The sequence below is a fragment of the Hippocampus guttulatus genome, chromosome 8, assembly GCF_054856545.1.
Source record: "Hippocampus guttulatus isolate MCC_2025c chromosome 8, RoL_Hgut_1.0, whole genome shotgun sequence".
Classification (NCBI taxonomy): Eukaryota; Metazoa; Chordata; class Actinopteri; order Syngnathiformes; family Syngnathidae; genus Hippocampus; species Hippocampus guttulatus.
The window spans coordinates 17,100,064-17,114,787 of record NC_141268.1 but is presented as its reverse complement, the minus strand read 5'-3'; the positions used below and the strand labels follow the sequence as shown (position 1 = coordinate 17,114,787).

At 39.7% G+C, this 14,724-nt stretch overlaps 1 long non-coding RNA gene across 1 annotated transcript; it reads left to right on the top strand.

Moving 5' to 3' along the window:
- The first annotated feature begins 1,864 nt into the window (after positions 1-1,864).
- Positions 1,865-14,458, top strand: LOC147201526 (uncharacterized). The gene is made up of 3 exons (XR_015101662.1): positions 1,865-1,915; positions 5,532-5,662; positions 14,198-14,458. It is a non-coding gene; the product is annotated as an uncharacterized LOC147201526 (long non-coding RNA).
- The last annotated feature ends 266 nt before the right edge of the window (positions 14,459-14,724 follow it).

Sequence of the window (14,724 nt, the reverse complement as noted above, 5' to 3'; positions counted from 1 at the left end):
AACTTGCTTCTTGTCCGCTGCCATGAGATCCAAATCATACAGTATTGACAATGACTGATTGCACAAAGCTCAGTCGAACTGTGCGTATAATTTTCTTACTTTTGGTATTTTGGTAGACTGGCGCAGTAAGAAATTGGGGTTTATGTTTTTTTGCATCTTGAGTTCGCCTAAAAAGCATAGTTTTGGAATGTGGGGGGAAGTGGGAGAAAACCCGTGATCGGAAAATGCAGCTTCAAATTTGCTTCATGAAACAGTTGTATTTTTTGACTCGTCTACAAAGCACTTTGTGTTCAAAATTGGCTTGAAAACACACTGGCTTGCTGTTTCTTAAACCCCTTATTTAAAACCAACAGTGCCATCGAGACAAGTAAAAAAACAACAACAACAAAAAACAACTGGTTTATGAAGCACATTTGAAGCTTCATTTTCCCATCACGAGAGAAAACCCACACAAACAATGGAAGGCTCTGCAAACTCCACACAGAAAGACCTGAGCCGACAGGTGAAGGCAAAACGGCTTGACTGTGAGGCGGACATTTGTAAATTTACTGAAACAACTTTGACTTTAGTCGAGACTACGATTTAGATGATAAACGAGCTGTCAAAATCAAAAGGCCATCTTCCATTCCTTCTTCATTAGATAATGTCGTAAATGATGAACTACGCTTTAGCACGTGTAACAGTCTTGTTAATTAAGGGCTAATGATCCCAGCTTCATATTTCCAAGAGTAAAATTTGTTTGTTTTATTGCGTTTAGGCGATGATAATAGTCTTGTGTTTGATGAAATGAAACCCAATGCGTCTCCCGCTTGCCTTGATTCCCATTGCGACTGTGTTGAAATTGTGTGGCAGCTGCTGAGCCTTGATCATTTCAGGAGGAGAGAGACAGAGAGAGAGCGAGCAAAAGAGAGAATGTGCAGGCTTCTCATCAACCCTGTTCAGCCCCGCGCAAATGAAGGCAACTGTTTTCCCTGCTGGGATGAGGCGAGCCACCATTACGAGGACTTCATTTGCTGACCTCCGGGCCGGACAATAACGTGAGTGAAGATAAAATGCGCCATGTTCCTAAATGTGAACTGCACATCTCCTCAGGGAAGAGCAAACTAGCCAACCTTGTGAGCTCAGCCGAATGTTTGCTTTTAAAGTACTACAGTCCCAAGCCACAATATTAGGTCCACCTGCACCATCCTAAATGCTTTTCTTTTTTAATGTTTGTTCTGTAGCTTACTGCGGTAGGTACTGTAAGTGTTGGTTACCCTATTTAAGGGAACGGCTGTGGTGACTAAAATGGACTACAACGCCAGTAATAAACACATTGCTGCATTAATACTCTCCTGACTGTACAAAAATATTATAGAATCTCATTGGATGCAATGTTTCCTAATGAAGTGTAATTAAGCGGTAGATGTATAAATTCAGCTTGAAAAAGGAATAGTGTCTGCAGAGGTCAACAGATGTCAACACCAAGATATTTTGTGAGGTGGAATATAAATGCATCAATCTTAACATGGTGGCATAATAAGGCACTAAAATAAATTCTCACAAAAATGTTAACATAAAAGGAGTAGTTTGGCGTCACCTCACAATGATTTAATGCACCGAGGGACACATTTACTACATGACTGTTAAAATGTCTGATGATAGACATTAACTTTTACAAGTCATCTTGGTTGCGCAAGAACTGTGTGGAGTGATCAAGTCAGCAATGGGAATACTTTTTCTTTTAATTGACTGAATTTTGTTGAATTGACAGAAACATCCACATTTTATTTTGAAGATGAAGAAGAAGAAGCTCATGTGTGCATTTTACCATCCTATGTGCTTCCATTGCAGCAGGAGTTGAAGAAAATCAATTGAGGTCACTAAAGGTGGAGTCTGCATCATCCGACTGGTAGAATGGACTGGTGATGTGGAGGTAAGAGCAGCGTGTCTGTAATTCTTGATAAAGCGCCAATGAAACTGCGACAGCGTGTGGTCGGCATGTCTTGGCCTCTCAGAGACAATAGTTATCTTGGCTGAGTTCATTCGCCGCGCCCACCTTTGTGGTGATGTAACTGAGGAATGTGGGTTTCGGAGATGTGAAACTCAAATTTTGCAGCTTTCACAGCGAGTTTTGTTCTCCAAGAGCCTCCGGGGCACCCGCCGCACGTGCTGTTCGTGTTTGCCGGAGGACTGGAAGAAAATCTGAATATCATCAAGGTAGACGAAAACCCAACTTGTCACTCATGTCGAGGACATCACTAACGAGGCTTTTTGTGTCTGGCGGGAGCGTTGCTTAACGTAAAAGGCATCACAAGGTATTCATTGTGGCCTGCTAGGGTTTTGAAGGGATAGGCTGGATGCAACTGATTACTTGACAAGACTAAATTGATCTGGCGACAAGGTGGAATTCTGGGTTGGCCTAAGAGTGCAACTGATTGATTGATTTCTTTTACCCAGGTCGCTGCTCCATTTGTCGCTCTCCAATTCTACACACACAAAAAATTTAAAAAAGCAAACATGATCAGTCAGTTGTTGTTTTCTCTGCTCCATTCTCCCGACAGAGATGTCACATTAATAAAAAACACTCGCTATCCTGCATGCATTATGCATTTTGTTGAAAAATAGTGCCATGGCAGAGGTTGAAATCTTTTAAGCGGTGCACTTCACCCAATGCTAATGTTACTGTGCATTGGCGATTAAAAAATAGAATATTTATTGACTGTATTCTAATATTTTAAAAATGTGACTGCACACCAACCCACCAGAACATTATCACTTACCACTTTTGACACAATGTAATCAACAACGTACAATGCCCAGCCTTCGTTGACGCTACAACTGTATATTTGTCATTGTAGTTATAGTTTCTAATATTTTGGTTGCCCCAGAGGCCCCAATATGAGATGGTAGTGTCATTCAGCACACCACTGATACAGTTTTCATAACCCGTGTCATTATGTTGTGCAAGTGGTGGTCATGTTTTGTAGTGGGCGCATGCCTCTTTTCTTTTATTTCTAGAAGCCACAATGAGAAAATAGGCCAAAGAATCAGCTCACACAGTACATTCGATTCTTTCCAGTGACAGCTTGACAATGCTGACTGATCATCCAGCTACTTCCCGTGGGAGTGAGCTCGCTCTTCTCCAGGAATATGTTATTCATCCTCATGCAGCAGCTGTCAAACGTGTTGATGTGCCCCCACCCCCAAAAAAAATAATTAATGAAAAAACCTCCTGAATGCAATGTTGTTGGAAAGAAATTTACCAGCAAAAAGGAAATTTTGAGATGCATGATGGGAAAAGATGAATTGGCATATTACCATTTAATGAATGTAAGCGTTCATATCTGGAGATGTGCTGATTGCATTTAAATTAATTTTCCAGTTGTCATACAATATCAAATTTCAGTCATTTGGAATTTTCCTTGATTTCTCTTTTTTTCCAAGGAAAGGGTGCTTGTAGGAAACTGAGGATATGTCATGATGTTTGGGGTGAAACTTGACGTCTTTGCTCACGGAAAAACTGAATTTCAGATGCAACATCATATTTTCTAAAGCCTAAAGGCTCTCTATACCTTTGTTGCAATATGCATATATTGTTGGGAATGTACAATTTACCCGTACTTACCGTCATTTCCTTGGAGCTCATCTCTTTTGGCTATTTTCATTCTTGTGCTGATAGATCAATACTTTGATCGTGGAAACTTGCTTTTGCGAGGCTCCTCAAATTTCCAGTTGAGATAAATATGCTGCCTTGAGTTCACGGGTTTCTTTTATATTTTGCATGGACAGAAATGTAAACTTGGATGTGTTTTGTGGGAATTTATACCCACGAGACACCGCCTCGGTCCAAGACGCATAACTAAGTTTGTTGCTCAACAGCTCCGAAAAGAAAATATTCCTCAACATTCACAGGATAAAGTCCAAAATATGAAAATGACAAAGCCAAAGTTGTAAGAATGTTCTTAAGTGTTGTTAAAAAGATTCTTACTCTTATTTTGAATTTTTAAAAATGCACTCAGTTATAATTTAGACTTAGTGTTCCCAACATTTTTAATATAACACTCATATATGATCTCATGTAAATGCACATAGTGCTTTCGCAATGCTTCTGCTGAGATAATCATGAATCTCCATTTTAATTATGGTAGTCTGATGAGGTAAAATGCAAAATATAGCTGATAAGAAATGTCAGACTGTGTATTTAATTAGAGGATATTTCACGACGTGCATTGTTAGGAAGCAGGCCACTTCATCTTCTTCCTCACATTGGTGTTGCTTTGTTTACTTGTGTCCGTGACATTGGAGATTGATTGACAGGTCACCAAAGTGTTGCGTGATCTGGGATATAAACAGAGGAGACACACGCATCCTTGTTCTCACCTGCAGCAGAGGTAGCCGATTTAGAATTCTGGTGGTGTGACAAAGATTCCAAACTGTCTGATTTGAAATTGCACTGTGGTCGTCTGTGATGAAATATACATGATTGCTGTACATGATTGGTACACAGTGTGCTTTGCTCTATTGTTTTTGATTGCCACTATCAAAAGCATGTAGTGGAACCCACCAAAATTTTGCTTGTCAATCTATCTCGCTAGCTAGCTAGCTAGCTAGAGAGCTAAATTGCTAGCTATTTTAATATCTAACGTTAAAAACTAGAAATTGTGTCTAAACACTAAACTTTGTGATTTACAGGTAAGTTCAGAATTATTAGTACAGGTGCCTCAGAGGTGTATTCACGCTGCGATGGCTGACTTTGCGGTGTACATTCCTATCCTCCAGCTACCATATACTGTATGTATAGGTCTCTTGGGCCACTTTGTTCCATCTCTGGTTCTGTGAGTATCAACTTTGCCATCCCTCGCACTGTGGCACTATGGCTTCACAAACAAGCATTTCTTAAGGATCTTTTTCCCGCTCACTGAGTTGAAGTCTTGCGAGTTTTGTCAAAGCATCACACGGCGTCATGAATGATTATTGATTGAACTCTGACTTCAAAGTCCACGTAAAGTCAAAGTACCACAGAGTGTTGGGCAAGTATATAAAATGAGGCTTCAAAATGTTTCAGCCATGAAAATATATCCACTTAAAGTCTCCAGGCTGTAAGTTACTTACTCTTTGACCAGTTGGGGCCTACCAGTGGTCCACGAACCACAGCCTGAGAACCATTTATTCAAGTCATTAATTTCCACTGCAGAAAGTTTGTTGAAGGGTGAAAACTTTCAGACTCTGGAAAAAAAAAAAAAGGAAACTTGTATATTTATCTCAGAGCTCCAGGATGTATTGCCTCATGAGATGCATGACCTCACTCTTGTAATGAGAGTAAGAAATATGTCATCTAGCTAAATTAAAGCGACAAATAATTTTATTCGTCTGGTTTAATGGTTAAGCAGCATTTGGCAGATGGCCAGCCGCCTCTAATGTTGGTTCGTAGCCTTGACCACGACAAAGTGCTACTCTGCCGGGCCACTATTGTAATCGCCCTTCGCTTTTGATTGACACTGTCAGGGAGGTATTAAATTAACGTCTATTATTGTGATTTTATTTTGCAGTGTAAGAGGCAGGAGATTGAGGAGTCACCACAGAAAGTAACTCACTGGATGACGCCACCCTCCTATTTATCTGGGGCTTGGGGCTGCGGCTCATGAGCCAATGATGCCTGGGAATCGAACCTGCATTAAAGGTAGCTGCATCTATTTTGACTCTCTCGTGTAGTTGACTGAAATATTAAAACGCCCTTCAGAAAGACGCAGGAAAGGTAAAGATCATAAGGCGGGTTGGATCTCATTAAAATGTGTAAGTGTAAATCATTTTTGTGTACAGTTTAAAAAAAAAAAAAAACTCCCTCATGCAACAGCACCTGCCTAAATCATGTACCAAAGGCAAAGTAGTGTTCCTGTGAGTCAGCGCCCCATTTGTGGCTTTGAGGAGGCACGGTTAATTTACCAGCCAGCTCCCTCGTCGCCAATAATTGTGATTTAATGGAAGAAAAACAACATTACTTGGTTTTGACGGTGCCCATTATACCACCTGCGCATGGGTGATTATGAAGGTAAAATGTTTCAGGCCAATCAGTTGTAACCGTCTGGGCTTCATTACCCTTACTCTTGCGGTGTCTGGATATAATGTTGATATTTCTGCAATGCATTCTGTGTTGTAAAATGCAAAGGGCGTGAAACATCTTGACGCACTCAGGCTGGAATCATGTCTGATATGAATGTTGATGTCTATCTATGTGGCGATCCTCAATGGGAGCAGATGGCTGGACAAATGGTTAATTATCAGCCCATTGCTAACTTGATTACTGTTCTAAACCTCCGCTGGTATTGACATGAACACAAAACCGAATGCCAGCAGCTTTGTGGCGTTTGAATCCACTGTCCGAGCGGCTTTACATCAGCGCCAAACGAAGCTGAGTGGGCTAAACAAGCCTACGCTGGACCAGCACAGGAAATTTCATCTGTGCTGTACACAATAAAGTTGTACTTGATACTTGATGAAGCATGTTGAAATGTTCCAAAAACATCGCCTGTAAAATTTAGAATTCCATTTTTTTTTGAGTGCTGTGCCCTCCTTCCTAAGACTAAGAAATTATCCTTTTTTCACCATCTTTTATTCTGCCAGGAAATGTTTGCCAATTGGGTAATGATGTAAATTTGCCTTCCGAGCTATGTTTTTCCCAACTGTGCATTCCCAAGTGTGTTTCAGGTGATTAGATACAGTGGAAGGGCATTCACACTGAAAAGCTTGGCATGGCAGGCTGATTGAACACTCTAAATTGTCCCGAGGTGTGAGTTGGTTGTTCGTCTCTGTGTGCCCTGCGATTGGCTAGCAACCGGTTCAGGGTGTCCCCCGCTTACTGCCCGAAGACAGCTGGGATAGGCTCCAGCACCCCCCGCGACCCTTGTGAGGATAAGTGGATCAGAAAATGGATGGGTGGATTTTATTTCAACTTGATTGGCTAAAGGTGATTCCCAACCAGTGTGCCATGAGTGTGCCACTTGAAGGTTATGTCAGTTTTTATTTTTCTTCTTAAAAAATGATTTTGTTCATTTATCTATGACATTGTTGCCACAATCAAATGCTCTTCCGTTGTATGACAGGAGGTAAATATTTATTAGGTGTAATCACTTTTGTTAATTGTTTTGCTAAGTAGTATGCTCTGAGCCACCCCCCCCCCCCCCCACGTCAAATATGTGCCTTGGTTCAATAAAGGTTATGAAACACGGTCATGACAGCACATTACTCTCCATTAAAAAAGGGGGATTGCTTTGCCATTATATTGCTCTCTTTTTCTTTGATAGTTGTAAATTCATAATACAGCCTACTTTTTTTTCATAATTGTAAAGACTTCAATTTTCAATCCCCTAGCCCACTCACGTTCATTTCAAACCAGCCGTAAATTGCCATTTCACGCTCATAACACGACCGCGGGGATATGTCACATAACATGGAAATATTTGTCATACTTTACCGCGGCTGAGCAAGTCAACATTGCATAAAATGGGATTGCGGCGTTTCAGATGCCTGCAGAGGTTCAGGAAATGACTTGGAAGTTCAAAGTGAATCTTTTTTTCATGGTTCCGCAGGCGGAAAGCAGCCAGACTCATTTTTGAGCGCCAGAGGAATGAAACGTAAGACAAAGGACTGCGTTACGTTTGGAGATTGGAAAATGCACATTTAAACCGAAAGAAATTGCTGCCATTTTGTTCGAGTGAGCACTGACTGAGACGTCATTTTAAAGAATTTGCAAATGTGACAAATGATAGAAATACATTTTTTGTTTGTGTGTTTGTTTGTTTGTTTTGTTGTTGTTTTTTTGCGGGGGGGGGTCATTCTACCATAGAACAATTGCACTGAGGAAAAATATGATGAGAATGGAATTTAATCCAATTCAGCAGTACTCTCAACTCCATCGTGGCTGCAGTGTACAGTGTGGCTCGGTCAACAATCTGTCGATGCCATTCAAGTCAAGTTCAAACCACAGATTTCTTTGAAGGTAACAGCTGAAAACGTGCAAAGACTGACAACGGCGCCATTCAGAAATGAGTGTTTAAGCTATTTTTCACCAGGTTTTTTTTGGGGTCCTATGTATTTTCCGTAGCCAAAAGGATGAATTAAATTCAGACTGAGGTTGACCAATTCGATATTAAGTTGTTTTACTTTTTTTTTTTTTTTTAATCCTCTCTCACCTGCCCTTATTTTTTCCAATTTCCTCTTCCTCTCCCTTTCTCGCTTATCCACTCTGGCCGGCTAAGCTCTGAAGCTTATTGTGATGCAGCCTGCAGCAGCCCTTTAACTGAACAGAATTCCTTCTGGCTGCTTGACTGACCTCGATGTACCAAATGTCCTTTGCTGGGTGCGCGTTACTACTTTTTTCATTCCAATTAAATCGGCACCTAAAACAACGATGCGGAATCCCAATGCGAGACGCGGCACAGTTTTTCCATCACTTATGTAACCGTAGAATGGGTCGTCCCGGTATTGTTTAAAGGACACACCGAAATGTCATCAACGAAATGTGACTTTGAGCGCTGGCCAACAGCTGATAAGCTAAGTGCATTTTTGACATTAACCGTGCTGCTGTCACACAACCCCTTAAGCTTCACTGTAATGTGCCTTATTAGGTTATTTCGCATTAGACTGGAGAGAGAGAGAGACAGAGAGAGAGAGAGTTCTTAAAAGATCCCCAAAAAGAGAGAAAGAATTATGTCACGTGATGCCCTCCAGCAGTTATACATTTTACGGCCACGAGAGATAATGTCTTTATAAAGGCAAAACTGCAGTAGGGAGCTTCACAGCAACAAATGAGGTGTGGCCATACAAAAGACCTAACCCTGACATATCAAAACCATGTTTCATGCAACCTTTTCAAAGATGACGGTATTTTATGATGCATGCTCTACATAGCGATAAAGAACTCCAAAGACATGTGTCAATCAATTTTGTGTATGTCAGCTTGACTGTTTCGTCATATAACAGCAGATCTACAATCAAATTCACACAGATGCATGATAGTTGGCGCAAGGCCTTCTCCAAGTGACCACTTTAATGCGGCCAACTTTACATCATCTGCAAGTTCTGATCTTGCAGTTCCTTATAAATGTACAGTACATAGTGTGCGCCCATCTCCGACAAGGAGTCCAGCTGGTCTACTTTCGGTTACGTTCGCCGAAGATGCATTATAGAAAATGCCCTCGGGTGGCCGGATTACCAAGCAAGGCCCAGCGCGTTGCGTCAAAATCCCAAACATGATAAACTAGGACTTGCATGAAAGTGAAGATGTGCCTGAACGGATCTGCACCTGTCTAAAAAAATAAAAATAGGGCAAAGAGCGTCAGGTAAATGTTCTTGTATGCTTTATTTTATTCATGATAATCCCCGATGATTTCTAGGAAGGAAACAAGAGAGGAGGCCCCATAGAGAACAAAATCCAAACCGTTGGAAATTCATCCGAGCCCTTGCGCTGCAGTGAACCTTGTCGCCTCGCTTGGGTCAAAGCTGCAAGCTTGTTAGTGAGCATGCTCTTTTATGAAGCTTCTGCCCTAATGAGGGCCACTAAACTCTGTGCCCACTGAACCAAGACTCCAACTGAGACTTCCCATTTGCCTTCCCTTCTCTTTCACTCTCATTCATCCTCCCCGTTTTGTTTTTTAATCATGTTACATCAAAGTATCGGCCAGAGTACACATTGAGGTTCATAAAGTTTATGTACAGACTAAAGGACATAGTTTTATTTCATTTTATACATTGTTGTAATTTCTTACAACAGTCAGAAAATACAAGCAGCAAATCTGCGTTCTGTAGCTAGCATTAGCGTACCCATGGGGTGAATTTGAGCAATAAGTGTCATGATTCGGTTTAGGGACCAACAGGTGGCACTGTAGGGCTCCCCCGGCAGCTGCACACCTGTTGGTCATTTGGTAATTAGTTGTTTAAAAGGACTCCCAGCCCGAACATTCAGTGTCGGGTCATTGTTGCTCTTGCTACTGTCATGTGTGTTGCTTCTTGCTACTGTCATGTGTGTTGCTTTTGCTACTGTTTGCTCTTAGTTTCTGTCATGTTTAGTTCATTGTTATGTTTTAGCTTTAGTCATGGTTTTTTTGTTTGATACTTTGGACTTTGTGTGTTTGGGATTTAGTTTTCTTTGTTTTAATACAATTCTTCAAATACACCCTGCTCCTCCCTCGTGCCTCCTTTTTGGGGTCCACCACCACCTCGCAGACGTGACAATAAGATTGGGGCAAGTTGGGACTATATTTATTAGTGTATTTTGGCTGTACAGCAACTTTATAAATGTAAGCGCCGCCTGTACATGTCGAGTCTCAGACTACATTTACTTTTCCCCCTTTTGTTTCTTTCTTTTTTATGAGAATTTTTCAAAGGCAAATAGTGCACACCACTGTTTCAAACAGCGAGTAGGTGTAAAACATTTTTTTAAACAACACAAAACACAGGGCAAGGATAATGCCATGCAAACAAAAATCTGCCCCCCCCCCAAAAAACGATTTTTCTCTCTGTAAAATCCTCCCCATTTCTTTCGCACAGTCGAAAAAAACGGTAAGGCGTTTTTAGCCCAAAAAAAACGACAATGTATAGTAAGGCGTTTTTAGCCGAAAAAAACGACAATGTGTAGTAAGGCGTTTTTAGCAGAAAAAAACGACCATGTATAGTAAGGCGTTTTTAGAGAAAAAAAAACGACCATGTACTGTATAGTAAGGCGTTTTTAGCCGGAAAAAAAACGCCAGTGTATAAGGCGTTTTTAGACGAAAATAATGACTATGTATAGTAAGGCGTTTTTAGCCGAAAAAAACCAATCATGTACTGTATAGTAAGGCGTTTTTAGCCGAAAAAAACGACAGTGTATATAGTAAGGCGTTTTTAGATGAAAAAAACGACCATGTATAGTAAGGCGTTTTTAGACGAAAAAATCGACAATGTATAGTCAGGCATTTTTAGCAGAAAAAAACGACCATGTATAGTAAGGCGTCTTCAGCGCAAAAAACGACCATGTATAGCAAGGCGTTTTTAGACGAAAAAAACGACCATGTTTCGTAAGGCGTTTTTTCCATTAAAAAAACGACCATGTATAGTAAGGCGTTTTTAGACAAAAAAAACGACCATGTATAGTCAGGCGTTTTTAGACAAAAATAACGACCCTGTATAGTAAGGCGTTTTTAGCCGAAAATACCGACCATGTATAGTAAGGCGTTTTTAGCCGAAAAAAACGACAATGTATAGTAAGGCGTTTTTAGACGAAAATAACGACCATGTATAGTAAGGCGTTTTTAGACGAAAAAAACAACCATGTATAGTTAGCCGTTTTTAGCATTTAAAAAACGACCATGTATAGTAAGGCGTTTTTAGACGAAAATAACGACCATGTATAGTAAGGCGTTTTTCGACGAAAAAAACGACCATGTATAGTAAGGCCTTTTTAGACGAAAAAAAACAACCATGTATAGTTAGGCGTTTTTAGACGAAAAAAACGACCATGTATAGTAAGGCGTTTTTAGACGAAAAAAAGACCATGTATAGTAAGGCGTTTTTAGCAGAAAAAAAACGACCATGTATAGTAAGGCGTTTTTAGACAAAAAAAACGACCATGTATAGTAAGGCGTTTTTAGACGAAAATAACGACCATGTATAGTAAGGCGTTTTTAGCCCAAAAAAAAAACGACAATGTATGGTAAGGCGTTTTTAGCCGAAAAAAACGACAATGTATAGTAAGGCGTTTTTAGCAGAAAAAAACGACCATGTATAGTAAGGCGTTTTTAGACAAAAAAAAACGACCATGTATAGTAAGGCGTTTTTAGACGAAAAAAAAGACCATGTATAGTAAGGCGTTTTTAGCCGAAAAAAAACGACCATATATAGTAAGGCGTTTTCTGCGCAAAAAACGACCATGTATAGTAAGGCGTTTTTAGACGAAAAAAACGACCATGTATAGTAAGGCGTTTTTAGACGAAAAAAACGACAATGTATAGTCAGCCGTTTTTTGCGGAAAAAAACCAACCATGTATAGTAAGGCGTTTTTAGCCGAAAAAAAACCGACCATGAGTAGTAAGGCGTTTTTAGACGAAAAAAAGGACCATGTTTCGTAAGGTGTTTTTACCTGAAAAAAGGACCATGTATAGTAAGACGTTTTAGCCGGAAAAAAAGACCATGTATAGTAAGGCGTTTTTAGATGAATAAAAACGACCACGGACAGTAAGGCGTTTTTAGACAAAAAAAAACGACCATGTATAGTAAGGAGTTATTAGCCGAAAAAATAAGACCATGAATAGTAAGGCGTTTTTAGCCGAAAAAAACGACCATGTATAGTAAGGCGTTTTTAGATGAATAAAAACGACCATGGATATAGTAAGGCGTTTTTAGACAAAAAAAAACACCATGTATAGTAAGGCGTTTTGTGACAAAAAAAAAAAAACGACCATGTATAAGGAGTTTTGAGCCGAAAAAAAGGACCATGAGTAGTAAGGCGTTTTTAGACGAAAAAAAGGACCATGTATAGTAAGGCGTTTTTAGCTGAAAAAAAGGACCATGTATAGTAAGGCTTTTTTCATGTATTTTTTTCGGCTAAAAACGCCTTTCTATACATGCTCGTTTTTTTCGTCGAAAAACGCCTTACTATACATGGTCGTTTTTTTCGGCTAAAATCGCCTTACTATATATACATGGTCGTTATTTTCGGGTTAAAACGCCTTACTATACATGGTCATTTTTTTGGGCTAAAAACGCCTTACTATACATGGTCGTTTTTTTCGTCTAAAAACGCCTTACTATACATGGTCCTTTTTTTCGTCTAAAAACGCCTTACTATACATGGTCGTTATTTTCGGGTAAAAACGCCTTACTATACATGGTCGTTATTTTCGGGTTAATACGCCTTACTATACATGGTCGTTTTTTTCGGCTAAAAACTCCTGACTATATATGGTCATTTTTTTTCCGGCTAAAAACGCCTTACTATACATGGTCGTTTTTTTCGTCTAAAAACGCCTTACTATACATGGTCGTTTTTTTCGTCTAAAAACGCCTTACTATACATGGTCGTTTTTTTCGTCTAAAAACGCCTTACTATACATGGTCCTTTTTTTCGTCTAAAAACGCCTGACTAAATATGGTCATTTTTTTCCCGGCTAAAAACGCCTTACTATACATGGTCGTTTTTTTCGGCTAAAAACGCCTTTCTATACATGCTCGTTTTTTTCGTCGAAAAACGCCTTATTATACATGGTCTTTTGTCGTCTAAAAACGCCTTACTATACATGGTCATTTTTTTCGGCTAAAAGCGCCTTACTATACATGGTTGGGTTTTTTTTGCGAAAAACGCCTTTCTATACATGCTCGTTTTTTTCGTCGAAAAACGCCTTATTATACATGGGGTTTTTTCGTCTAAAAACGCATTACTATACAGGGTCGTTTTTTTGTCTAAAAACGCCTTACTATACATGGTCGTTTTTTTTGCTAAAAACGCCTTACTATACATGGTCGGTTTTTTTCGTCTAAAAACGGCTCAAACGGTTCACTTCAAAGAGCCGGCTTTGCACCGGCTCGTTCGTGACCGACACATCACTTGTGAAAATGTAGGTGATTGAACAGTCAGAGGTGCTGCCAAAAAGAACCCTTTCTGCACTGAAATACAATGAAATTAATTTTGATTCCGTTTGCTGCAATACAAACCGGATACTGCATACTTGACCATAAAGTTAATTTAAAACTTAGTACCTCAATTCAAAAACAAAATCTGACATTGAAAAAAAACGTTGTTTTGTATTTGTAAGACTGAATATGAAAATTAACAGAATTTAATTTTCAGTGAGGATCAAATACAGTTTCAAAGAAAAAAAAGTATATCGTTTCAAATTCAGATTGTACAATTCAGATTCAGTTATTCAATATGTTTCAGAGTAAAATATACAAATCCGTCCATTATCCGAGCCACTGACCTTCAATTCACGTAATTCAAATTCAGTATAAACTATTTAAAAGTTATTCACGTTTAGTTTTTGGTTGCAAATATTCCACCCCACAGCGTCACACCTAGTTTAGTTTTGGTTGTAAAGTGTCCTAGAGTGTCTTGAAAGACGCTTATAAATGAAATGTATTATTATTATAAGAAATTTCAGGGGTTATTTTTACTGACCATTCATTGTTCATGACATGTACAAATGTTTGTTTTCCTAACACACTGTCCATTCTTGTTTTCTTACAGTTCTTACAGCCGCTGTGAGACCTAACAGCCTAACATCTTGGGCCTCAGACCAGGAAATTGATGTCACAATCAAAAGCTACATCTGGCTCCTGATCGGGATGGTGACAGGAAGGAGAGCATGAGAAGAAAAGAGGACATGGAGAGCGCAACAATTTGATGGACAGAAAAATACCGTTCAAGAGTAAGCTGCATCCCAATTTGGACTTTGTGTTCACTGTTAAATAAAGAAAAGTGCATTTTTCCAGTGTATGTGGAGTTATATGTGAGGTTCATAAATTATGACAATAAACATATTTTTATAACAGTCTTTTGAGACTTTTTCTTTTTAATGTGGGTCAAATATGGCTCATGAAAGATGTGGCTTAGTTGAGGTTGAATTCAGGCTGATATCAGGAACCTGTTCTGGCCCAGCGTCGGGCCGGAGTAGGGCCAGATATGGTTTCACAATGCGGCTCAGATCTGGGCCGTGGCCCACATCTGGACCACGGCAGGACCGTCATTCATTGAGGTACGTGGGCCCAGTGTAC